Source organism: Pongo abelii, chromosome 2 (assembly GCF_028885655.2).
Source record: "Pongo abelii isolate AG06213 chromosome 2, NHGRI_mPonAbe1-v2.0_pri, whole genome shotgun sequence".
In the NCBI taxonomy this organism is placed as follows: domain Eukaryota; kingdom Metazoa; phylum Chordata; class Mammalia; order Primates; family Hominidae; genus Pongo; species Pongo abelii.
The window spans coordinates 68,125,223-68,151,682 of record NC_085928.1 but is presented as its reverse complement, the minus strand read 5'-3'; the positions used below and the strand labels follow the sequence as shown (position 1 = coordinate 68,151,682).

General features: G+C 50.3%; 1 protein-coding gene across 8 annotated transcripts in view; it reads right to left on the bottom strand.

Moving 5' to 3' along the window:
• Nucleotides 1–26,460, bottom strand: part of ATP2B2 (ATPase plasma membrane Ca2+ transporting 2) — a 390,731-nt gene that overhangs the window by 278,888 nt on the left and 85,383 nt on the right. For 7 of the 8 annotated variants that reach the window (XM_063721890.1, XM_063721889.1, XM_063721888.1 and 4 more), the window contains exons 2-3: nt 21,499–21,543; nt 18,391–18,486 (exon numbers count right to left, since the gene is read on the bottom strand). The gene's annotated coding sequence lies outside the window, so the exon portion shown is untranslated. The remainder of the gene's footprint in view (nt 1–18,390; nt 18,487–21,498; nt 21,544–26,460) is intronic. The other variant, XM_063721891.1, reaches the window with a different exon arrangement.

The window sequence follows — 26,460 nt, the reverse complement described above, 5'->3', positions numbered from 1 at the left end:
TGGTTGTTACCAAGATTAAGAGTGATGACACAAGTTATACATGTAGCCTAATGTCACAAGCTTTGTGTTCTTAAGTGACAAAATTTGGAAGGAATACAAAGAAGTGTGGCTTCTACCCCTCCCAACCATGCACCCTCCTGAGAAAAAGAGAATGCCACCCTGAGGCTACAGGGATTTAAAATGAATGACCCTCAACTTCCTCCTCAACTTACTCTAGACGGCTTCTTACCTTTGAGCTTTCATCCCTGCACTCCCCGCACCTACTTAAGCTCTAGGAGGATCTTTGGTTGAGTAGATGAAAGTAAACAAGGAAGTGAGCAAACACACGGAAACCTGAGTCTGCACAGAATAAGTGTTTGCTGATTGACTGCACAAATGCATTTAACCAAGAGGAGGGCTTTTCCAAGGTAGCTTCTCAGTCCTAGAAACAACTGAGCAGGGTTGATGACCTGCAAGCAGTCCCCGGCCTGGAGCACACACCAAGGGGACATGGATGTGGCACCTGTTCTCTCAGCCATGGATCTAATAAGACTTTTATTTTATCCCCTCCAGGGAAAAGCATATCTGATAACAGGTAAGCGATCCCACCTGTCCTGTGTTACTGCCCCGGCCCTCTGCCCAGGCCTGCAGTAACAATTGGCTTCAGAGAGGGACCCAGTGCCCAGGATCATATTCCATTTCCCCAGGGGGAGCGGAAGCAAGCCCTGAATCCTTGGGGCCTTAGTCCACACTCTGTGAGGCTAGTAGAGGAGTCTTTCATACATGTAGCTCAGGCAGCTCCCTGCCCCTGCTGAATAACCTTCAGTAGCTACCCACAGCCTTCAGAACAAAGTCTGGAGGCTGGGTGTGGGTTTGACAGGTCTCCGCCTACCCCACACCCCTGGGCTTCACCTGTTTCCACTGCTTCTCGCCATTGGTTCCCAGAATTGGCCTCGCCCTCCTGAGCACTCCACCTTTGGCTCTTCTGTCCCAGGTAGACTTCTGCTCATGCTCCCGGACCCTCCTCTTCACTAGGAAGCTTTCCCCTCCCTGCAGGGGCTCCCTCCAGCCCCCACATCACCTCGTTCTCCCAGTGCACTCTAATTTAATGTCTTTCCCCTGGATTGAGAGCCCCTGGAGGGCAGGCATGGCGCCAGCTTCATTTCTGTACCCTCAGCACTGTCCAGCACAGGCCTGCCACCGAATCTGACAGGGGCTCAGGGAACCTCTCCCAACTGGATGAGCTCCGGCATCGTGGAGTTCACAGTGGACTTTGACACCATGAAATTAGATCACATTTTTAGGTGGAGTCTTTGCCCCCAGGTATTACCTAAGTGTATTCATTCAACTGTGACCGAGTACGTGATCTGCGCCAGAACTGTGTGAGAAAAATAAAGCCCTGTGCTCACGGAGCTCGTGTTCTATAAGGGGGTGGGGGGTGGGGCGACAGGCAAGAATTCAAACGGATACAGAAGATCATTTTTGAGCGAGGAGGAACGTAGTACGTGGGGTGGAAGGCGATTACCTGGATTCTGGAGGGCTTCTTAGAGAAGAAGACATGTGAGATAACATGGAACCAAGGGGAAGGTGGGAGAGGTAGCTTGTGCTAGGCTTTCCCACAGGCCTTTCAATTCAGAGTTTTGTCCGTACTGCCTTGCTGAACAGTGCACCATTTCTATGCAAGAAACCACCAGGTGGTAGGAGCAGAGTATTGGAGAGCAGAGGGGCTGGGGCTGGTGAGGGGCCATGGAGGCCACACCCCTGCACTGCCCTCTACTAGCTCTGCCCTGAGCCCCTGCTGGACCTGTGTAAAATCAGAAAATATCTTTCTCTTGCCCTAGGGGTTTCATTTCCCAAGTGTGTCCCCAGAAGTGCTGTTAACCGGATGCCCAAGGAGAGCTGGCACCTTACAGGGTGGATTCCTCTACACTGAGCAGGAACCTGTTGCTGACTGGCAGCCAGTCACCTGCACCCAGGCTCTGTGACCGCCCCTTGCTCACCATTTTCTGGCTGGACAGAGTCTAGACTTCGGACTTCCATCTCCCCTATGTCGTCTCCCCCTACCAGCCTGGAGCTGAGGGTGATGGCAGCTTGCTCAGCCCCAGCAGCTGCATATTTAATTAAAATGGAATCACAGTTCACCCAGGAACCATGGGGTAAAACAAAAGGCCCTTTCACAGCGAGAACTGGCTCTGCTTACAGGCATTGGCCGTGGATTTACTCACAAGCCTCTGGTTTCAAACTCCAGATGGGGCTGGTGCTCTGGTTCCCAATCAGTGGGATCTGCCGCCCTCTCCCTGCCCCCGGCCTGGCAGTGCTGACTCTGGCTTGCACAGGGGCCCTCTGCCCAGTTGAGGGCCTGCCTGCAACTGTTCTGAGGGCACCTGGGGATCACTCACCTTACTTCCCAGAAAACCAACCTTTTCCCTCCCTGCAGAGGGCTGAGTGAGGGCATGGAGAGGGGGATGAGCTGGAATGAGGGGATTGACCATAGAAAACACATGGCGGTCAGGCAAAAGCCCAGATGAAGTGTTTGGGGCAGGGCAAGACTAAGAAGTCCCCGGGAAAGAGGTCGGGTGTATGGTTGTGACTCACCACCCAGCAACACCCCAGCTTCCAATACCTGGACATTCTCGGAGCCTACAAAACCAGCAAGCACAGGGTGCCAGCCAGGAGACTCCCGTGGGTCTGTGAGCCTACTGTGCACCAGGCCCGGCCTCGTGGGCTCGCCCTGCTGAGATCTCTCAAGAATCTCTGAGGACAGAGGGGATAGTGTGCCAAGTGTGGCAAAGGGCAGGAGAGTGGCCACTCTCTAGGCAGAAAAGAAGGTGTCCCCAGAGGCCATGATTGGTGCCCAGGGTGAGCCAGGACACTCCAGGAACACTCAGAATTGGCACAGAGGAGTCCAGTTGGGTCATACCCTGAGTTCTGGGCCCATAATAAGGGGGGCAGCCACTGGCTGGTCCTTGGGACAGGCTCCAATTGTGGCGTATTCAGCCTCAACCCCCTGAGCGGAGGAATAACATGGGGAGGGAGGCCTTGCCCGAGTCAGAGGCCTTGGATCTGGCCTGGCTGTGCCCCAGGCTGGTTGTAAGAGTCTCCCCTCGCTGGGCCTTGGTTTCCTCATCTATAAATGGAGGTCATAATTTGAACCCCTGATTGTGGAGGAACAGTGAGTTAGAAGGTCTCTAAGACCTGTTCAACCTAGCATTCTCTGTCTGTCTCGGTCATTTAGTACAAATCTGGCTCCCACTCTTCCCCCAGGCACCTCCTCATTAAGGCTGGTGGCTCACCAGAGACTGGCAGGGAAGGCCCCCGGGGAGGGGAATGCCAAGGAGCCTGCATGTACCCACAGCAGCTCACACCTGACATCAGCAAGAGCTATGGGGGAGACCCACACCCTAGAACTTGGGCAGAGCCCAAACGGAGGCCTCCGGAGTTCAGGGCTGAGGGGAGCCCCACTAGGAGCCATCCCCCAAATCCCTTCCAGCCATGGCCCTCCTCCCTACCTTCTTATTTTTCTTCATTTCCCCCCAGCTAGGCCTGCTCTTGGGCACATAATTCATTAATATGGGATTAAAGGGATCCAGGCTGCCTAACCCTGAACGTGACCCTGGACAACCTGAGGCCCAGCAGTGAAGAAGGCCCAGGATGTCCTCCCCGTGCCTGCAGAGGATGAGCTGAGGCTCCAGCGGCTCTCCTGGAAGCCAGAGACAGTGCTGGGTTGAAGCCCCCTCGGAACCCCCTCCCCACCTCCTGCCCTCATCAAAATGGAGAAAACACTGAAAAATGCTCACTCCTTTGGTCACAGAATGTGGGGGTCTGTTCTGGAATCCCACCCACTCTTCACCCCCGTTTTTCTCCTTGTCGGGCTGCTCACATCCCTGGACTTTCCCAGACTCTGCCGTTGCGGAAGTTTCTAAGATGACGGCTGGCCCTCACTTTCCACAGAGTGTGTCCCTAGACCATGATGCTCAGAGAAGGGATTTCAGGCGGCACAGTCGGGACATGGTGCCTGCATCCTTTCATTCTTGGGAGGTTGTCTCAGGGAGAAAAGACCCGGCTCAGGGTTAATGTGCCTTGAACACCTCTGACCTTCTCCCTCCTAACAGAGAGACACAGAGCTGAACTCAGGCAGCGGCAGCGAGGTGGAATTTAATCATAGGATGATTTTTATTTCTTTGTATTTATTTTAATGCTTAGCTCCTGTTGATGACAAGCGATATTATACACCACTTAATTGCATTAAAAAGTTTCTTTTAAAGTGAACATAATCAGGTAAAATGGTGAACTGATGAAAACAAGACTAAATGGGTAATCGCGTGGGTTGTTTACAGATAAAAACAAATGACTGAAGTTGGAGGGAAACTGACATGGAGGACAAACTCCACCCTTCACAGGTGGATAAAGCATTTGCCCAAGGTGAGCTCCTGGCAAACTGGGCTTTGAACTGGGCCACACCTGGTACCACCCCTCAGAGCCTCCCTCCTCCTCCACTTTTGGGGCTGTTTCATTTCTCTTCTCTCTGAACCGAGCCTCCTTCTTTTCTTAACTTCTCAGCACCCTCTCTTTCACTTTCTCCCACATCCCCTCTGTTCTCTCAACCCTGTGAAGCCCTATTTAAGGCCATCCTTCCACTGGCCAAGAGGCAGAAACCTGAACTGGTGAGAAACGATGATGAGGTGTGTCAGGAAGAACTCAGACCCCGCATCCAGCCCCGGTGACCCTGGCCCTCTTAAGCTGAGCAAGCCTACAGCAGCAGTTCAGCTTCTCTGGGCCTGGCTTCATTTCCTTGGTAAGAAAATAATAACTTCTTCCCCCTGGGGTAGAGGCCTGAATAAGCCGATGCCTCTAAAATGCCTAGCACGGTGCCTGGTGTGTTTGGCAGATGCTCAATACATGTCAGTTCTCTAATAGAATCATTTCTTTTCAAAAGGATCACAGCATTGCTGTGAGTGTCCTTGGTATGTTCAGTGACATTCTTGACAGCAGATGAGGAGTCTTAAAATCGCTTTAAAAATAGAGAAGTAGTCATTTATAATTTGTACACTCATTGTTGGAATGCAAATGATGCTGCTAAAAGCCTGCTCTCCTAAGTGGGCTTGTTAAACCATCAATCTGCTTAGCAAACCCTTTTCTTCTGTCAAGTGCAGGTAAGAACTCTCTTGCAAGCGTTCAGGATAACAGAGCTGAGACCTAGCTCCTGGAAATGAGATTTTATTGATGTGGTTACTGTGGGGCCCCGGTAACCCAGCTGTTCTCTGCCCTCTGTTCCTCCTCCCCCAGCTGCCCAGATCATGGGGGTAGAGCTAAGAAAAATGAATCAGAGCTGAGGTGTTCACAGATCTTTGTTCTGGCATTACATATCAATCCACCTTCTCCTTCAGTCTTTCCAGGAACAAAACCTAAATCTAAGCCCAATAAATAAACTTAACTCTCAGACGACAGAGCAATCACAAAGGAAATGAAGATCTTTTGGGTCCCTGGAGGAGGGTAAGACCCAGTCTGGGTGGAGGTATCATTCTGTCTTCAGCCCTCCCTCCCCTGAGAGAGATATGTTTGACTGGGTGGCAGGTCTTCCCTTGGGTGTCCCATGGGCATCTAAACTTAACATGGTCCAAGCTAGAGTTATCACCCCTCCTCCCTCTGCCCCCATACTTTTCTCCTTCCAGATGCCCCATCTTGGTGAGAAATACCACTGAGTCGCCCAGGTGGATCAGGGAGCAGGCAGGCACCCTGGCCTCACCTCTCTCACACTCTCCAAGTCAATCTCTGCATAAATTTGACCCCTCTAGAATATCTCCTCTCCTCTCACCCCACAGCCATGGCCCAGGTCACCATCACCTTCTGCCTGGAGCCCTGTTAAGATGTCCACCCACCTCCCTAGCTGCCATCTCTCCTCTCCAAGCAAGCCTCCACACGGCAGGTGGGCTAAAGTCATACAACACACTTCCCATTGTTTCACTTCTCTGCCCCAAACCTCACAGTCTCCCCTAACCTTCCAGATGAAGTCCAAACTCCCTAACTCCTCTGCAGACCAAGTATTGATTGGGTGCTTCTTGTGGGCCAGGTCTTGGCCCCCAGCTATCAGACACAAGCCTGCCTGCACAGAGTCTGGAATCCATAGCTTCTCATATCACCTACCACCACCTGCCCCACTGTTGGGTCTAAACTAGGACTGCAAACTGGCAGCCCCCTTCTATTCTGTTTGGTTTTCCCAGTGTTGGCTCAGCGTTTTGAAGTCAAGAGATTCCACATAAAAACCTGGGTCCCTGACATCTCTGGAAAACTTGGAAGACCAGGTAACACTAGGCCAGCTTTTCTTCATATTAATAATTGCATGGAGCAGAGTCCTACTTCCCTTTAGAGCCATCAAGCCCTTTCCAGTTGGCCACAGTCTCACCACTCCATATTGTCTTATGCCCACCCTGCTTTTTTCACAGCTCACGGGTGTGGGGCCTGTGGATATTAAAACCTGCTCCCCCTCCTCCATGTACAGCTTTTCCAGTGCACTCAACTGTTCTTGTTCTGAGCTTTAGCCCCTGCTGATCCCTCCTCCTGGAATGCCCTTTTTACCCTATTAAAAGTGCACCTGCTGCTTTTAATAGAATGTGCCACAGCCTTCCGTGTCCCCACTGTACAGACATCCTTCCAAGCATCTATTGCACCAAAGCATCCTCGTTTATTAATACTTCCATCTCTGCCACTAGAATATGAGCCCACTCCACATCTCTAGGGAATAACACACTAACTACTTCACAAAATGGGTCTTCAGGAAATTGTTCATGGGTGATGGGCAGATGCTGACAGCAACAAGACAATAGCAACAACAATACTAGCCTATGTGCTGGGCTCCAGGCTAAGCATTTACACGTGTCCTCTCATTTAATGCTCAACAGAGCTCAATGTGGGATGCTAGTATCATCTCTATTCTACATATGGAAAGACTGAGGCTGGAGCCCAGGGTCTGATTCCAAAGCTGGCCTGTTCACCATCCCTGGGCAATAGCCTCCTTGCCTCTGTTAGGCTCAAAGTCTTTCTTTTTTCCCACCTGACAAGTCATGGACCAGAGAGGGCAAGCTGGGGGGAAACTGGGGAATAGTTCTGGGAACCAGAGCTGGGGCTTCTTAGCTTGTCAGGAAATAAAGGAAAGACCTAAGAACACTTTGTGAGGCTGGAGCTGGAGGATTGCTTGAAGCCAGCACTTCAAGACCAGCCTGGGCAATACAATGGGACCCTATCGTTACAGTTTTTTTTTTTTTTTTTGAGACAGAGTCTCACTTTGTCACCCAGGGGGGAGTGCAGTGGCGTAGTCTCAGCTCACTGCAACCTCCGCCTCCCGGGTTCAAGTGATTCTCCTGCCTCAGCCTCCTGAGTAGCTGGGACTACAGGCATGCACCAGCACGCCTGGCTAATTTTAGTATTTTTAGTAGAGATGAAGTTTCACCATGTTGGCCAGGCTGGTCTCGAACTCCTCACCTCAAGTGATCTGCCTGCCTCGGCCTCCCAAAGTGCTGGGATTACAGGCATGAGCCACCGTGCCCAGCCCTCTACATTTTGTTTTTTTTAAATTAGTTGGCTGTGGTGGTGTGCACCTGTGGTCCCAGCTACTCTGCAGGCTGAGATGGGAAGTTTGCTTGAGTCCAGAAGTTCAAGGCTGCAGTGAGCTATGATCGTGCCACCGCACTCCAGCCTGGGTGCAGAGCAAGGCTTTATCTCCTAAACAAAACAAAACAAAACAAAACAAAAACAAAAAATAAACAAACAAAAAAAAACCTTAAGGACTCGGGCTGCTGTTTCCAGTGGAGGAGTTCAGTGTTCAATCTGGGCTCTGCCGCTTGTGATCTGCATGAGACCCCAGGTGAGACAACCCAGCTCTCTGAACCTCAGTTTTCTCATCTATAAAATGAGGGTAGTTCTGTACCCATACACTCCAGGGCCAGAGTGTATGTGAGAGGAGGCAACGCATGTCAAGAGCCTGGCTTGTGTTTAATAGATGGTGGCAATGACTCTTAGCAGACTCCCTGGGCAAAGCTGCAGTCTGCACCATCTAACCCTGGGAGCTCAGCCCCTGACCAGCGGGGTGGAGATAAAAGCCAGGATTAAGGTCCTTTGCTAGTCTTTGGTGAAGTAGGGAGTGTAAGACTTCAAATCCTCCTGGCTTGTATATTGGGTTGGAGGTCCAGTTCCCTTACTCAGTTAACTCTGGAAGTCAGTGTGAATCCTGTGGGCAGACCTGTGTGCAGCGGAGGTAGGCATATGCATGCAGGGAGTTTTGGGGATGTGTATCTGTGTGTCTGTGCCAGGTAAATGTGTCTACTTTTATAAAGGTTTGGAGCACTAATGTGCACGTCCGTGTGTATGTGTGTTTTACACACCTGCTTATGTATGAGACCTTTCCCCATATTCCTATCCATTCCTCCCTAAGTCTCCCTCAGTCACTGCTGTTTCCCCAGGGTCTGGCACATAGTAGGCGCTCAATAAAACGTAAGTCTACACACACAATAAAATGGAGTCTACACACACACAGAGAGAGAGAGAGAGAGAGAGAGAGAAACAGAGAGAGAGAGAGAGAGAGGGAGAGAGAGAGAGACCGTTCCCATCAACCTTTGTCTTAAAAACAGTTAATTTGGCAACTCAGGTATGAATCTCATACTGTTTTTAAATGTTCTATCTTTTCCAACTTCACCCAGAGACAAGATGTGGCATTGGCTTGGCAGTTGGGGGAGTAAGTGGAGAAGACCTGCACCCAAGTCTCTCAGGCCTTGGCAGGAACCTGGTTGACCACGTACTGGCTGTGTGACACTGGCCAGTTGCTTCTCCTCTCTGATCCACTTGTGTGAGGGTTGAATAAGCCCGGCAGTGGAAAGCCCAGAACAGAGCCTGAAACAGTGGAGGAAGCTGCAGAGGAAGTTGTTTAGTTGCAGTACTTCCAACCAGGAATCCCCCACAAACTGGGCACTCCCAGACCTCTAGCCCTGGACCTTAGAAACCATTGCTCCCTGACATTTCCATTTCTCCTAAGCCAAGGTCTTTTTCAAAGCCAGGCAGAGTCCCCGGACTCCCTGGAGAGGGTTCAGTGGTGGGCCAAGGCAGTGAACCATTAGCCATCTCCCAGGTATCCCTGACCCCTGCACACCTGGCACCCTGGCCAGGACACAGAGCCTTTCTAAATGATCCATTTCTAGGGTAGGCTCTGCACCACCAACCTGCCCAGTGGCATTGCCATTCAATACCTGGAAAATCTGCTCACATTGGGGACATGGCACCCACTTTCCACCCTTGCACTTAGATGGAAAGGGGGTGCAACCCCAAGCAGCGAGGGCCAAGCCAAGCCTGCTGTAGTTGCAGGGTGAGATCTTTCTGTTTGAGTGTGGCAGCTATCACAAGTTCAGTGACCACATGTAGATTTGGAGGGTGTGTGGATGATAAATCTGGCATTGACTCAGCATTACCAAGGTTTACCTTGAAGCTTGCTAGGGCAGGGGTCTGGGGGGTGATATTATATCAAAGTCAGGTCCCAGTGTGACCAGATTTGACCTTATGACCTCCCTCCCTCTCTCTTCTACCTGCTCCTTCTCCCCTTGTCCCGTCTCTCATCAAGAGGCGGCATCACCCACCCAGGCCCCACTGTCCACTTTGAAATCATCCCTGACACTTCCTTTTCCTTCATGATTGACCCTTGTCACTCAAACTCGGAAAAGAGCAAAGCTGTCCCCTGCTCTCCACCTCCTGACTCCACTGCCTTGGTCTAAGCACTGGCCTCTATGATTTTTAAGTCATAGCTTTCTTCTCTGGAAGGTCCCTGTCTCCCTCCTCACTCTATGCACACTGTAGTTTTCTAAGATGCAAAGCTGACCACATCAAGCCCCCATTATACAGTCTGCAGTGCCACTGGGCATGATGGCTTGTGCCTGTAGTCCCAGCTACTGGGGAGGCTGATGTGGGAGGATCACTTGAGCTCAGGAGTTTGAAGCTGCAGTGAGCTATGATTGTGCCACTGCACTCCAGCCTGGGTCACATAGTGAGACCTTAACTCTTAACAAAAAAATTAAAATCTTCAGTGTCTCTCACCTGTCTGTAAGACCAAGTCCTGACTCCCTCAACTGGCCTTGGAGGCCTTTGGTGATGAGGCCCTGTCAGTTTCCTCTGCTGGCCCTCTGCAGCCTCTGCTCAGACCTGCCGAGCCGGTCACCACATATGATCACATTTTGTATGTTCAAATCTCTTTGCAGTCTCTCATAAGATTTTGGCTGCCCTTTGTTCCCTGAAGAATTCTTACTCATCTGCCAAGACCTGGTTGAAATGGCCCCTGATCTGTAAAATCTTCTACAGCACACTGAGGCCCCTCTGGCCTCTTCCTCCCTTGGCCAGACCCTCTCTTATCACATGTCACATGGTACTACAATTATTTAAGCAACCATTCTCCTAGCAAGACATCAACCTGGCAAGACTAGGGGCACTGCTGGGGAGAGGCCTATTTCAGTCCTACTAACCCCCCTGGTGCCTAGCAGGGAGCTGGCGTGCACAAGGCCCTCAGTAAACATCTGGTAAAAAATGAGGGAAGGAGCTCAGGTCCTTCGGGGATGTCCTATAACCCCCTTGCCTTGACTGCAAGCCAACAGCAACCTTCCTTCCCCAGAATTCCGGGCCGTCTCGAGTTTCGGCAGAGCCAAGCTGCTTCACGGAATGAGCAGGAACGGACTCTGAGCTGTTTCCTCCTCCAATCGAAACAGCCATAGCCCTGGCACCAACAACTCTATCAGCTCTGTCCCAGGACCCCGTGGCTCCACTGCATCCACGTCCCTCACTTACCCTTCTGGGTGTGTACCAGGCAAGCTGTAACCCAGGAGCAGGCCTCTCCTGTGCCCTGGGCTCTGGGCTGAGGGTCTGGAGGGCAAGGAGCTGTCTGGAGCTCTGGCTGCCAGCAGCAGGGCAGAGACACAGAGAGCTGCTGCTGCAGAGCCCACAGCCGCCCCCACCCAGGACTGCGGCTCTGGCAGCCGCAAGGAGCCTCCCGGCATCGATCAGCCCTGCTACTCCAAGCCTCCTCGGTGCACCTAGCTGAAGCTGGGAGCTTTCCAAGTGTGTGTAAAAAGAAAGAAAATGTGTGTAAAAAGTCAGCCAACAGAGGCCATTGGTGGGGATTGGATGGTAAAGCACTTGCCAGTATAGAAATGCCACTGGATGGGCAGCGGGAGATCCTCTGACAGGTGTGTGCAAGGGGAGGCCTACCTGGAGGTCCAGGTAACTGAGGGTTAACCCTTTAAGAGCCAACTCCTCTGCCAACTAGGTTTTGGGTCTTGTTTTGTTTAAATGGGAATGCATACAAAATCACAAGGTGCAGCAGCCCTCACTGGTACTCTCAGCATCTTTAGATGGCTCAGGGCTGATGAGGTGGACATCACTGTCATCCTAAGGGGCTGGGGCACTGCAGTGCCTCTGATCAATTCGTGGGGGAGTGGGCTGTTTGGCCCGGCCCTGAGTGACCCTTCAAGGACTGCAGCTCCCTCGCTCCCATCCTCGGCCACAGTGGGGCTTCTGGTGTCACCTCATCATCTCCATTTCCGTCAATGGGCTCATCGCAGCCCTGGAAAAATCCTGACTCAGTCTGACCATTCCTGGTTCCTTTGCTCCTTCCTGCTTCTCTTTTTATCTTCTTGTGCTTCTCTCATACACACACACACACACACACACACACACACACACACACATGACAGGAAAAAATATATATCGTGTGTGTGTATAAATATTTTTTTATCTGGCCCACTATTCCAAGCTCTGGCATTGGAGGTCTGATGATCACATTCCTTGACGCCAAAGGGCATGAGCCTTTCTTCCAACCCTAAATGGGTTGGAAGAAAGTGCAGCTCACTCACGGCTGGCCTCTAGATCACAGATAGTATCCATCCCGGTTCCCCACCCCCAATTTTTGAGCCCCTTTCAAATACACGTGTGCCCAGGCACAGCAGGATGTCATGCCTTCAAGGCGGCATCACTAAGCATTTTTCTGCTTCTAGCTGCTTCTCTTCCCCAGCCCACTCACCTCCAGAATCTGCAACTAAACCCCTAACATATTCACTGCATGAGGTGAATGGAGTAGTGGGGTCATGGACTTCCAGGTAAAGTGATGGAATGATAGGCTTCAAATTAAGAATGTTCTCGGCCTTGTTCAATCTTCAAGTTTCCTTCTTGCAAACGAAAGTGAGCCTCCATCCTCCCAAATCCAGATATCTTCCTGGGTCTCATCCCTCTCCCCATCTCTTTTCCTTTTCCCCTCCTTTCATGTCTCTCTCCTCTGCTTTCATGCTATAAAGATTTGGGAAAGAAATATCAACACATGCTGGAGGGAACCTTAGTCTGGTCTCTCTGGGCCTCGGTCTACCCCTCTGAGAACTGGGAGGCATGGAAGAGCCCTGCAGCCTTGGCACGCCATGCGACTGTATCAAGCCCAGCAGAGGCTGGAGAGCTTCACTTGGTGACCACACAAGGTTATAACAGTGCATCCTGCCCGGCTGGGCTCGCTGGCAGTCCCTCTCAGCAGGCAGCCCGCAGACTGACTCAACCAGGATGCACCCATTTCACAGATGAGAAACCAGAACCTGAGGGCTCGCAGGGGTGTCTCCATAGATCAGAGACATTTCCAAATCAAACAGCTCCAAATCCACCCTCAGGAGGCACCGTCCACCTGCACCCCTCTGCCTGTTAGAACGGGTGGTTCCCACCACTCCTGAATGAGGGTGTGACTCCTGGTTTTGTGGGGACGTTTCTTCGAAGTGCTTTCTCCCCAAATGTTGTTTTAGGTCATAATTATGCTCTCTGGCAGGGGTGGGCAAGGCCCTCTGACCCTGTTTAAAGACAAGGAACTGTGAGGGCTGTGAGCAGGGGCACCTCCCTGGCCTGGGCATGTTTGGCGTTGGGGTGTGGCTGCGGAGAGCTTGGGCAGAGGGGTGTGGGAAAGTATTGGCAAAGGTCAGGGATACATCGGTGTCGTCCAGCCTCCCCTCCTCTCCCCTTGAGCTCTCTCTTGCTTCAGTCCTGTCCACTGACATCTGCACTCTCCCCTGGCCAGAGGAAGGCAGCCCAAGGGGTCAAGGAGCTGCCTGAGCCTACACCATCAGTGACAAGTGCTTGGGAGGCACTGGGTCCCTCTTTTGAGTGACTCACATGGGACTCACGTGTTCCACTTCTGCTCTGAGTGGGTCCTCACCCAGGATCACCCAAACTCACATAGGCTTCTCTTGTGTTTGAGTCCTCATTTCTGCCCGTCCCCTCTCCCTACCGAACTTTGCCTATAAACATCCTTTCCCATCGTCATTCACTTCTAACTCTGGCAATTCCTAAGAGAGTGACGTTGGACCAGTGACTCCACCTCTCTAAGCCTTAGTTTTCGCACCTGTAAAATGGAGACACCACCAGTGTCATAAGTGTTAGATAGGAGAATGCATTTCAGGGGCCCAGCATGCTCCCAGGTACACAGAAGATGCTCAACAGAAATAGCTATGGTTGTTACGCCTATCCTGATTATCCCCAGTTAGAAATGGTTTCTCCTGTCTACATTTCTGCCGGCCAGCATTGCATTTTACACTCTCTGTTCTAGAGTATGGATGGCAACTCCCATCTCTCCTCTCCTACCACACTCTGAGCTTCCAGAAGACACCTACAACTCCTGGCTCAGCACTGGGCACATGGCAGTTGTTGCATATGCTCTCTGGCCACCAGGTGTGCTATGACACCTGTGCTATGAAAGCTCCCACTTTAACCCCTCCCCAGGCCCCAAGCCCCTGTGGGGTCTTCGCTCCCTATCTCTGCTTCCTCACTAACCGTTCCCACCTTGGTCCTCTTCAATTAGCTTTTGTCACCTCCCCTTTCCAGAAACCACTCAGCTGAAGATTACTGTGGCCCTCATCTTGCCAAGTCCAGAGGCCATTTCTTGGTCCTCCCCTTCCTTGGCCTGTAGCAGCATTTGACACTGCTGCTCGCCCTTCCTTGCAAAGCACTTGCCTGGGGACCCCTCCGTACTCCCTTGGTTCTCCTGCTACCTCTCTGGCCCCTCCTCCTCTATTTGCTTTGCTGGCCCTTCCTCTCCCCACCACCAAGTGTGGGGCGCTTCAAGGCATAGCTGTGAGTTCTTTTTTTTCTCCCTAAAGACACTGGCTTCCTCAGTTATCCAGCCCCATGGCTTTAAATATGATCTATATACTGATATCTCCCTGAGCTGCAGAGTCATAACTCCAACTGCCTACGCCACATTTCCACTTTGATATCTAATGAACATTTTAAAGTTAACACGTCCACACCATTACCCTCCGTTTTCCTGTACCAAACCTATTGCCCCCTCTCTGGTCTTCTGCTAGTCTTAGTAAATAGCACCAGCCTCCACCTGGTTATATGATTGTATAATAAAAATTTGACAGGCTTTTGTCCCTGGTTCCTGGAAGGCAAACTCTAACTCCTTGGAAATTCCCACATGGTAGGAGTATCTTTGTTATTCATGAACTCCTTAGAGTTTATGCTAAGAGATAAGATGAGTCAAGATGGGGGCTGGGCACCAGAAGGAACAATCATGCCATTACAGAGTTGGGGCTTTGAGCCAGCCTGGCCTCCACCAAGGGGAGAGGGCTGGAGATTGAGTTCAGTCTCATGGCTGATGATTCAATCAATCATGTCTATGTGATGAGGCTCTAATAAAAACTCTGGACACCAAAGCTCAGTGGAGTTCCCAGTTGGTGAACACAATGATGTTCCTGGGAGGTGATGTGCCTTGATTTCATGCCCTGAAAAATGTGTGGGAGCTCTGTGTTCAGGGCCCTTCCAGACCTTACCCTGTGTGTGGCTGGTCCTGATTTGTATCCTTCATAACAAAATGGTAATCATAAAAGCGGCACTTCTCTGAGTTTGGTGAGTCATTCCAGTGAATTATCAAACCAGAGGGGGTTGTGGGAACCCCTGAGTTTGTTGCCAGCTGGTCAGAACTGCAGGCAGCTTGGGGACCCTCCTGGTAGTTGGCATCTAAGTGGGGGCAGTCTTATTGCGGACTGTGCCCTTTAACTTGTGGGGTCTGCATTAGCTCTGGGTGATTAGTGCCCTTGATGACTTATAAAACACCATTGGTGTCAAAACACACCCCATCACCTTTGATTCTTCTTTTTCCTTCTAATCTCACCCCCAGTGTGAGAGTAGGTCAGGTCAGCTCAACTGTCACAGCTGTTTGGAACACAGCCACTTCTCTCCTCCACTGCCACTGTCCTGGCCCAGCCGCCATCATCTCTTACCCGGATAATGGTAACATTCTCCCTGCTTCTGCCCTTGCCCCCTGCAGCAGACTCTCCAAACAGCAGCTTGGAGAGCCTGTATCCCCCACCCAGCCCACTCAAGACCCTCAAGTGCCCCACCTCCCCTGGAATTAAGGCACAGCCCCTCACCTAGCTCTCTGACCTCACCTCTCACTTCTCCCTCCCCTGTGCTGTCCTTTGCCTTCCTGGCTTCCTTGATGTTCCCCAAACATCCCAAGCTTCAGCCTGCCTTAGGCTTTTGCTTGTCCCTTTCCCTGGAATGTTGTTCTTGGTTTTCATTCCCTCATTCCAGCCTGAAAGGTCACCTCCTCCAAGAAGCCTTCCCTGAGCACCTTATATAAAGTAGCCCCTCCCCATCTCTCCTCTCACCCAGCTGTATCCTTCTTGACAGCCTTTACGGCATATTACGTATGCATTTGTTTATTTGATTATTGTCCATCTCCCTTGGGAGAATGTCAGCTCCCTGAAGGCAGGAACCACATCTACTTTGTTCACTGCTGTATTCCTAGTGTTTGGCTCCGTATGTATTTGCTGAATGAATGAATAAATTACATGCCACCAAGAAAACTGGCCAGCTGGAAGAGGTATCATACAAATGATCTGGTACCTCATGGAACGTTTTGCTTTCCAGCTGGTTGTTATAAGGATTTATTTACACAGATGTGGCAGGAATCGCTGTAGGGCTGTACAGTTTCAACGGCTTGAGCTCAAGAGAAAAAGTGCTTTGTTAGTAGGTAACAAACAGATGCTCCGAAAGCACAATACGCCAGGTCATTTCCTTCAAAAATCACCACAAGATTAAACACAGAAACACAAATGAGAAAAATACACTGAATGTGCAGTCTTGTGACTTGGGTTTTAATCTTTTCTCCCACATCGTAGTTGGGTGAGCTTTGGCAAGTGGCCTCCCCTCCCTGTGCCTCAGTTTTGTTGTCTGTAGAGTGGAGATAATGGTAATACCACCGACCTGTGTCCCAGAGTGGCTATGAGGGTTCTATGAGAGGCAGGATGGAAGCAGGCCCACAGGACTTTATTTGGTTGACTCCCTTGCTAACGTCTACCAGAGCAGGGAGTCCCAGGACGTTTAGGCAAGAAATAAAGAGTCAGTACCAAGTAGACCTCTAGGAATAGTGACCAATTTTCAGTCTCCCAGAAAAGCTGCTAAGAGAAGAGACTTTGCTATAAGAGAATAAGAGAAAAATGCTGAAACCAAGCTGTTGTATGTCATGGGGCTGTTTTCTCAATCAACTGTCCCCTCAATTCCAGGATCTCATGCATGGTCCTGGATTCTACCCTGTGAGTAGGGTGAGTGAGAAGCATTGGAGACACGGAAGCTGAGCATCACTTGGACATAGAGAGCAGGGGGCTGGTGGGATCAGAGGCCAGAGGTGAAGGCAGGAAGCACCCTAAGCCACTATTGTCAGGAGAGCTTGGATTTTAGCCTCAGGACATCAGGAAGCTACTGGAGGGTTACCGTCAGGGAGTGATGTGAGCAGATCTGTGTTTCAAAGGACCCATCTGGCTGCTGCCATGGGGTGAGTGATCAGGGACAGGTGTAGGAGCGGGAGCAACCAGGAGGCTGACCCAGCGGTCTAGGCAAGACATGGCGGTGACCTGGATTTTGTGATGTCCCCAGGAAGTAGATAGAAGACAATGACAGTCAAGACACGAGCAGAAAACAAGGGAGGGTCAAGGATGACTCCAAGTTTTGGTTTTAGGCAAAGACAGGAAGGAAGACATTTACAGAGATATTTGAGGGTATCTTTGCCACACTCTCACCTTACACTGAGCTCCAACAGTCCAACGGCCAGGCCCTCAGAGTAGTTTTGATCCACAGTGATCTAAGAAGGTCAGCTGACAAGGGACAGAAGGACCTTTAAGCTAGTGTCAAGGTCCACAGAGGTGAAGCTTTGTTTCTGCTAAACTCAGCAACCGTCACCATCCACATCCAACTTGCTCATCCTAGTCCTTCTCTCCACCACTGATTTTATAAATCAAAATCACTTTGGAGTTGATGCTAAGAAAAATTATTTTTTATATTCAGGTTTTAATGTCCAGAAGCCCATTTCAACTATCAAATTGTTTATCTCTAACTCACTGCTTCTCACTTCATGAGAGTTTCTTAGTAAAATTAATGTTTGCAGGATGAACTATTTTGCTATGGCCTTGAGCAGCCACTCTGTGGTGGATGAGCTCAGCTGGGATGGTTGTACTGTTGCTTCTGGGTCTTGCTGGGAAGGTAAGGTGGTAACCAAGTGCACCACCTACTTAGGTGTCTGCATCACACCTCTCCAGAGATTTATTAAGGATGGAGACACGAGTTTTCCTTCCACACTTACCTCCCTCCCCCGATCCCACTACAGCTCCAAGTTCAGTGCTCTGCAAAATAAGTGGTCTCGGTTGCCAGGAACAAGCTGTCCCTGTTACAGCCTGAATTGTGTCCCGCAAATTCATATGGTGAAATCCTAACACTCGCCACTTCAGAATGGGACTATATTTGGATATAGGGTTTTTAAAGATGTGATTAAGTTAAAATGAGGTCGTTAGGGTGGGCCCTTATTCAATCTGACTGGTGTCTTTATAAGAAAAAATTTGAGCACAGACATATTCGGAAGGTGAGGATACAGGAGAAGTCAGCTGTCTAGGAGCCAAAGAAAGAGGACTCAGAGGAAACCAGCCCTGCCAACACCTTGGTCTTAAACTTCTATCCTCTAGAACTGTGAGAAATGAATCTGTCGTTTAAGTCCTCCAGTCTGTGGTACTTTGTTATGGCAGCCCTAACATGAATATATGAATACAGCCCCAAAGCCAGCTCCCTCAGAACTGCAGCTCCAGGGACAGAAGGAAGACTATGTGACATTGACATTGGCTTTGAATAAAAAAATGTGTTTTTGAGAAAAAGAGCAATTTAGAATGAAAAGTGCCAACATAACCATTTTTCTTACACAGCTGACTAACAAAATGCACACACACACACACACACACACACACACATTGGTGGGGGCAGAGGATTTTTTCTTAACTCTAACTCCTCTTTGTGATTATATAAACAGTGAACATTCCACTGGGGGAAATTTAGAAAGTGCAGAAAAGCACAAAGAAAAAAAAAAGTCACCTGTTATCCTCCCACACTTTTGTATCTGTTTCTTCTATCTTCTCTTTCTCTCTCTCCCCACTTCTTTCTCTCTTGCTTACTTCTGTTTTTGTCTACCTATTTAAAAAAATAGAGTTTGGATTAATTTTGGCAAATTGACTTTTCACTTAATACTGAAATGTGAACATTTTCTCCTCATTATTAAAAATTCATCTCAAACAGTTTCGATGGCTGCCCAGAATCTTTCTTCTGCGATCTATATTGCCACAACTGACTCCCAGTTCCCTGCTGCTGGCCATTCACATTGTTTCCTATTGTTAACTAATATAAATACTGCTGTGATACACATCCTTGTAGATCAATCTTTCTATGCATTTTGGGTTATTTCCTCAGGGCAAATGTCCTAGAAGTGAAATTACTAGTTCCTTATATTTTGAAAGAGGAACCTTTGTAAAAGCCTTTAAAACTTTCTAGTAGGTTATGCCACTTTCAGGGGTATAACAATTTCTTATCACACATATTAAAAGATTCCCAGGGCTTCTGTTATAATTTTAGACATCTTCCAAAAGTAAAAAGAAACAAACAAAATAAAACCCAAGCTACCTGCCTATAGTCAACACAAGAAAGTGACAGCCATCCCCCGCTAAAATGAAGTTGCCCTTCAGGTGAGAGCCTGGTTACTTAGGAAGGGAAGGGAAGGAAAGGAGGTGGCCTGGCTGTTTTCTCAGCATTCCGTGGAGTGGACACTCATCTTACAGAGGAAGAAACGAAGGCCCAAAGGGGTAGAGTCACCCACGTGCCCAAGGCCATGCATAGCTTGAGAAGGAAGCAGTCAGGATTGAAATTCAGTTTTGCCTGTCTCCAAAGACCAAGGGCTTAGCCGTTATTCCAGAGGGTCTGAGAGTGCTGGTCTTCACACAGGGACAAGCTGCTGAGCAGGGCAGCAGCAGGATGGCTCCCAGATCCAGCCCTGGTGTCCTGTTCTGCCTTCCTATCTTGCCAGCAACATGAGGTACTGGGTGTGCAGGACCAGGAGGACGCAAAGCTGGTGTGTGCCCCAAGGGAACACGAGCTGGTGTGGCCCACCTAACCCTCACCAGGTGACGGCCAACATGCCCACCTGGCCATTTGCTCATCTGGGACACAAACCGTCATTGCTGTGTTGACCCCACTAGAATAGCCACAACTGTGTAACAGCCCAGACAAGGATGCACTAATGAGACTGTGTCAAAGAAAATACGTATATAGATAAAAGCAGGAAGGAGAGCAAAAATACCCCAAACATGCCGTGGCAGGGAAGTAAAATTATGAATACATTGTTTTATCCATTGTCCAGTCTTTTACAAACGTAATGTTATTTCTGCGGGGATATGGTGGCAAAACAAGGTATTTGAAGTCAGATGGACTGGGTTCCAGTCCTGCGTCTTAATGGTCAAGTGACTTTGGGCAAGTCACTTCACTTCTCTGAGCCTCAGTCTCCTCGCCTGCAGAACGGGGATAATCATTGCATCTTGTTCTCAGGATGAACCTATGTAAGAGGTGATCCTTAGTACTGTGCCTGGCACATGGTAGGGCACGGCAAATACCAGTTCCCATGCAAATTAGCACCTCACTGGGCCCCAGGCATGAACAAGGAGACAAGGCCCTGCCTTGGGAGGAGCTGAGTGTGGAGAGGAAGAGACAAGGCTATCGAGGTGATGAGCAGTGGAACAGAAGTGACAGATCAAGTCCACATTATTTTCAGAAAATTATCATGCTTTGGGTCTTTAGCTCACAACGGCAGCAAAATCGGAGGAGGAGGCATGCTTCACCCCTGCCGGCTCTTTAGTCTTTCCCCAGCATCACCTTTTGCTTTTCCATCAAAAGGTACCCATGCCCCAGTTCCCAGAGCCCTGCTGTCTTCTGGGGCCAATCTAGTCAGATCACTTCTACAACACACATGTATGCCCATGGGTTTCTAGACCTCCCCAGAGAGCACTTGGGAAAAAACCATGAAAGAAACATGTGCTTATTACATAAAACTTAGAAAACTCAAATTGCCCATAATCTCTAAACTTAGAAGTAACCACAGCTAACCTATAGATGATATTTTGATGGAAGTTTTCAAGGTTTCTTCCCCATCCTCTTCCAAGGAGTGACAAGCATGGTGGTGATTTGGACACTGTGACAGGTCTGTGGGGAGGGGGTGTTGGGTGGGGCAGGCTCTCTCTTGTCAAACCTTGGAGCAGTGGCTAATTCAGTCTAGGAAGGAAGCCAGTTCCACACACACCCACCCCCAAGGCTGTCAGGGAAGTGCCACCCCGGAGGCACTGGCAGGGGATCCGCTATGGCCCATTCCAGAGAACTCCCAGATAGTCCCCCAGTATAAAGGGGCTGTGTCTCCTAAGACTTGTTTGTAAACAGATGGTTCAGAGCCTCAAGCTTGTTTTTTCAGGGACACCATGATGGCGAGGGTTTCAGGCTAGCCCACAGTGGCCCCATCAACCCAAGACAGGGGCCAAAGACTGTGGTCCCAGAGCCAGCTCAATTCAAAAGGCCACTGAGCTCCAAAGACCTCTGCAGGCTCCCAGGCCCCACCCAGGCTTCCCCTTCTCAAGGCTTCAAACCAAAAATGCCCCTCAGTGGACTGACCTCAGGGAGATAGTAATAGAAAAACCATCTGATGGCGTTAAAAGATACTGATGTGTGAATAACAGATATGACAGCCACAGAGCCCACACAGGAATATTGCTCTTTATCTCAAAAGGACATTTAGTAAGCCAAGCGCACTTCTTTTTTGGTGGAATATCACACCAAGGTAAAGTGGCAATGCGTAGGCTCTGCGAGGACGGGGAGGCGGTCACCGGCTGGAAATAAGCCCGAACTGCAGCTTTCAGACCTGCTTCTGCCTTTACTCCTCCTCTACTAATAGAAGGTTTTTTTGAAAGCCACTGCCGAGGGCTTCAGTTTTGGGAAGTGGGCTAGGGAGGCTGGATGTTGGGCAGTTGGTCTGGATGATTTCGCAGAGAGGCGGTTTGCAAACTGGGCGTTTCTAAATCAAGGCTGCCAGAAGCTCTGGGTGCACACAGATGCTAGTGGGCTTCTACGGGTGCCCCCAGGTGAACCAGGGCTCATGGCTGTCACACTCACCGTCTCCTTGGGGGTTCACAGTCCACGCTCTAAGTGCAGGGAACCCTAAGAGAAAACGAGAGCAGAAAAGCACGTTAAGGGGGCTTGTATTTTCCAAGTCACAAACTGGGGGCCAGGGATTCAGATCTGACTGAAACAGTTTTAAATGTACTATTTGAGCCAATCCCAGTATAGAAACCAGAGGATTTCATGCAAAGTCAGGCTTTCTGGCTCCACTGGGGAGGACTGCATCTCTGGGCCAGGTACCAGCAGGATGGGCTCCCCTCTGCTCTGGTGTCTGATGCTGTGACCTGCACAGCTCAGTTGTGCCTCCTTCCTGGAGATATATCTCCCAGGCTTGGCTGAGCATCCTCCCCTCTCCCCTCCCTTTGCTGGATCCAGACATACAAACTGGGAACTCTGGAGGAAGATAGCTCGGCTTGTCCCTTAGAGAAATCAAGGGTGAGAAGGTAAAGTCAGGCTGTAGACAAAGTCTGGGGTTGGGGCCCTTTCTAATACCCCTGGCCAGTGGCTCTGGGGACTGAATCAGTCAGGGACTTGGGGGCATCCCTGTCATTTGAGGAGGGTTTAAGGAAGGAACTCTACAAAGGCGTGGCAGGAGTAGGGAAACCTGGAAGGATGGTGCAGCTCCCGGGACAAGTGAAAGCAGGGGGGATTCCTTTCCTGCACCCCTAGTCCTGAAGGAGATGGGAGGACAGGGCGGCTGAACGGGGAGGGCTGTTCAGAGCAGATGATTGATGGGAGCTGTCACCTGTGATCAAAGCATGCAGCCAGCCCAAGGGACCCTGACCCTGAGGGAGGGAGTTGGGAGGCTACATACTCTAACTTCTCTCCCAGTCACTCTATATCTCACCAGAGCTTCTCATTGGCCAAACCTAACATGAAGCCAGAGGGAGAGGGAGCCCATTGGTGCAGCCCCTACCAGCCACCTCCCTGGACACACAGCAGGCAGGATACCAGTGCTGAGCAGATCCTGAGGGGCAAATGGCAGGCATCCAGCACAGTGGCCCTGCCTCCCTGTGTCCTACTCACTCACAGGGTTCACACCCTCAGGCCCCAATCCAGGGCTAACCAGGTCCTGAAAAGTGTCTGAAGTCTCCATTCTACCTCACTATGAGTTGGCACTGGGCACTTGGTGCCGAGCCCTCCTGAGCCCTGCTGTGCTGCTCAGCTGGCCTGAGCCTGAGCTTTTGCTCTGTCCTCTGGCGCCCCGCCCTTGCTACCCTCACCTTAGCACCTGGAGCTTGCTGGGCCCTGATCCTCCCTTCCCCCTCCCTCCATCCTGTTCTCTTCTACTGCACACCCTTCAAATCCCTCCCACTGTTGAGCCAGCCTGTCCCCTTCCCAGAAAAACAGCCCATCCCAGAGTTCACAGAGATCCAGGAGCAGAGTTGCAGGGAACACACAGCCACGAGGCCAACACAGAGCAGTCACGGGGCCAGCTTGGGAGCCCCAGAGCTCCCCGCCCCAAATCTTTTCTGGGAAAAACACAAGCCCAACAAGAGGCAGCCAAATGCAGGGTTTCTTGGAACCTGGAGCTGGAAGTGATCATCAGCTCCATCACCTGCTTTGTATAGATGGGGAAACTGAGGTCAGGAGAAGGGTGGAGCTTGCAGCGGCCACACAGCCAGGGAGTGGCAGTGCCAGTGTTTTGTTTGCTCACCAGGCTGTCCCTTCCTTCTGGCCTGGGATCCACGAGGCTGCGGCCATGTCAGGAGACGGGGAGTTAGCGCCCTTTGACAATAGCAATCTTACTAATAAGGCCAACCTGGAGGGGTTCCTTTGAGCAGGCGCAAAGCTAAAATCTAAAACACCTGAGCAAGTACTCCTCCTTGCAACTCCATGAGGTGGGCACTGTTATTACTCCCACATTACAGATGAGGAAGTTGAGTCCCAGAGAAGTTACATGGCACGCACAGCACAGAAGCAACCATGTCGACACGACGATAAGAACAACTAGCATCGCTGACCAGGCTGTCCTCCCGGGCTGGCCCTGTGCAGAAGCCCTCACACGCAGTGCCCCATTAAGCTTTATCTGGAGCAGCACTAGCTGCACAATCATTGAGACGCCCTCTGACTGTTTTGCTCCACACATTCATCTGCTGACCCTCTGTGGGCCTCTTCCTGATGTCTCCCTGATGCCCATATGAGGCAGAAAGCTGAAAACTGGCCACCTGTCACGCCCAGCACCTTCCAGCCGTCCTCGAGGGGCCTCCCCAGGCTCCCCTGGGCCCACCTGCTCTCTACCCAAGGCCCTGAACTCCTGTAGACTGTAGTGTCATCCTAGAGCTGTGGGCGGCCAGGTCTGTCTTTATCAGCGGTGCCCCCATCTTCTCCAACAGGGACTGTTGGGATGAAAGATTGATGAGCAATCTGTCCTCACTAGTGAATTTTTAATTATGGAAGAAAGGAGACCCCAGCCCCTGGCCTAAACCAGGAGTGTGAGGAGGATGGTTCTTGGATGTCACCACTGTTAAAATTTTATCTGCATTGACAGCAGCCATGAACCCTGCATCCAGGTTTTTCTGTCCATAAATAAAGGTGAAGGCCTGGGATGGAAAGTAATTGGTGAAATTGGAAAAATCCCCTGACTTCTAACATAGATGGTTCTGGAATGATATGTGAGTAACTGAGCTTAGGACCCCAGAAGGCCAGGGGCACGTCCAAGCAGAGCAGGCAGTGGATGCGGGAGGCTGAAGCCATCCCAGCTGTTGGAATCTATGATTCTCACCCTTCTACATTGCAGGTGACCGCACCTCTCACCCTGGATCCTCTTACAGTCAACCAGCTGGGATGGGGCTGAGCTCAGAGCATGGCCTGGGGGCCTTGCAGAGGCTTTAATCAGGATCAGGGCCCAGGTGAGCCACTGCCCCAGAAGAGCAGGATGCCCGTGGGATTATCCATGACTCAGGTGGGCCTAATTTCACAGGTCAGTCAGCAAAGGGAAACCATCGCCTGGGCTTGAATCTCGGCTCCATAGCTTCCTGGGCCATGTTCTTGAGCAAGTCACTTCAGCCTCCTGAGATTCAGTTTTCTCTTCCATAAAATGGGGGTAAAAACAACTCCTGCAGAGGGCAGTGGTGAAGGTAAAAGGAAAGGATGTATGGAAAACACTGAGCACTCTGCCTGGCCTTGGTCAGTTCTTTTTTTTTTTTTTTTTTCTCTGAGTAAGGGGCTCTCTCTGTTGCCCAGGCTGGAGTGCAGTAGTGCAACCATAGCTCACTGTAACCTCAAATTCCTGGCCTCAAGTGATCCTCCCGCCTCAGCCTCCTGAGTAGCTGGGAGTACAGGCACATACCACCACACCCAGCTAATTTTTAAAAAATGTTTTTTGTGGAAATGGGATCTTGCTATGTTGGTCTCGAACTCCTGGCTCAAGCAGTACTCCCAGCTTGGCCTCCCGAAGTGCTGGGAATATAGGCCTGAGCCACTGTGCCTAACTGGTGACTGAGTTCTTGATCAACAACCAAACAAGGAAGAATAAACCACCCATTCTACTTTCAAATGGTTTATAAACTAGTGAGGATCTCACACAGCCCAAAAACAAAACTTGAAAGGAAGAATGGAAGGGAAGAAATCAGGAGTGGAGGCAAGGGATCATTTTAACTTGGGGTGGCAATCAGGGAGGCCTCATTGAAGATGAAAATACACCTCCAAGCACTTTTATCCTTCGAAAGTCCAGGGACTACATCTCCTTGGGTGGAAGGCCTGCCTGCATCCTGAAAGTCTCTCTAGGAAAATTGGGTGGCAATGAGGTTCCAGTGTGTACCTGGTTCTCCGTGATACCACTGTTCAGTCAATAAAGTCATGAGTCATTGGCTCCAGGAGCCCCAGGATTTCCACAGGTTCTGCCTCCTCCAGGAAGCCTCCCAGGATTGCTTCAGCCCACATGAACCTCATTCTTCTCACGTGCCAGTAGCACTCAAGGCCCAAACAACATGCCCTAAACAGCCTGCTTCCAAGGGAGAAGGCTTGGGTTCTAATTCGAACGCCACCCTCTACTCCCTGTGAGATGTTAAGCAAATGCCAGCCACTCTTGGGGCCCGAGGTTCCTTGTCTGTGGAAAAAGGGTTGGACTAGCTTAGGGTCACTCAGAGTGAGCTCTGGGGAGCACTAGTCTTTCAAGAAGCTTCCTGTAGCTCCCATCCCCCTTGTAGATTTCACAAGGCAATGACTAAGTCTCTGATAAGTCCTGCATCATAGAAACCAGCATAGTTTGGTTTGACCCAGTATTTCCCATATTAACTTGACCTTGAAACCTTTTTTGGAATAAACTAGCATTCCTTAGAATATACTTTGGGGAATGGTGGCCTCAAAGATCTCTCAGGTACCTTCCTGCTCTGTCATTCAGAGATTTAGTAAGTCTAAGGTGTGGAATTTCACCCCCTCAGTAACTTTTCCAAAATGTCTTTCCTTTATTTCTGGCCGAGATATGAGGCCCCCCTGCCTCTTCTAGCTCTCAGGGCAGGTGCTATGTCTGGGTCTCCATCACAAGAATCCCTGTGTTGCATTGGTGGGTGTGTCTCTGCCTGTCGTGGCCATACGCTCTTGAAGGAGGGACTGTGCCTGGACACTGGTGTGTCCCAGGGGTTGACAATCTCAGCGCCTGAAATGTCACTGTGTGCTCAATCAATGTTTTTGAACACAGGGGTGAGGTTTTAAGTATTTAGCAAGCAGCATGACCTTGTCATGTGCCAAGGGGGACACTAGCTATAAATAACCAACAGGGCTTTCCTGACCCTGCTTGTCAGTCAAACATCAGCCCTGGTGGAATGAATGAATGCATGAATGAATGAGTTGTAAGACCTGTATAAGAGATTGTAACTACTAACTAAAGAGGAAAAGCACTTTCTAAGGCAAAGCCCAATGTTGTGTTTTTTAAATGTTTTCCCTTTTCTGGACTTTTCTGGCTTGGCTGTTCAGATGTGGGGGTGGGGGCTTGGTGGTGCAAAGATACCCGAC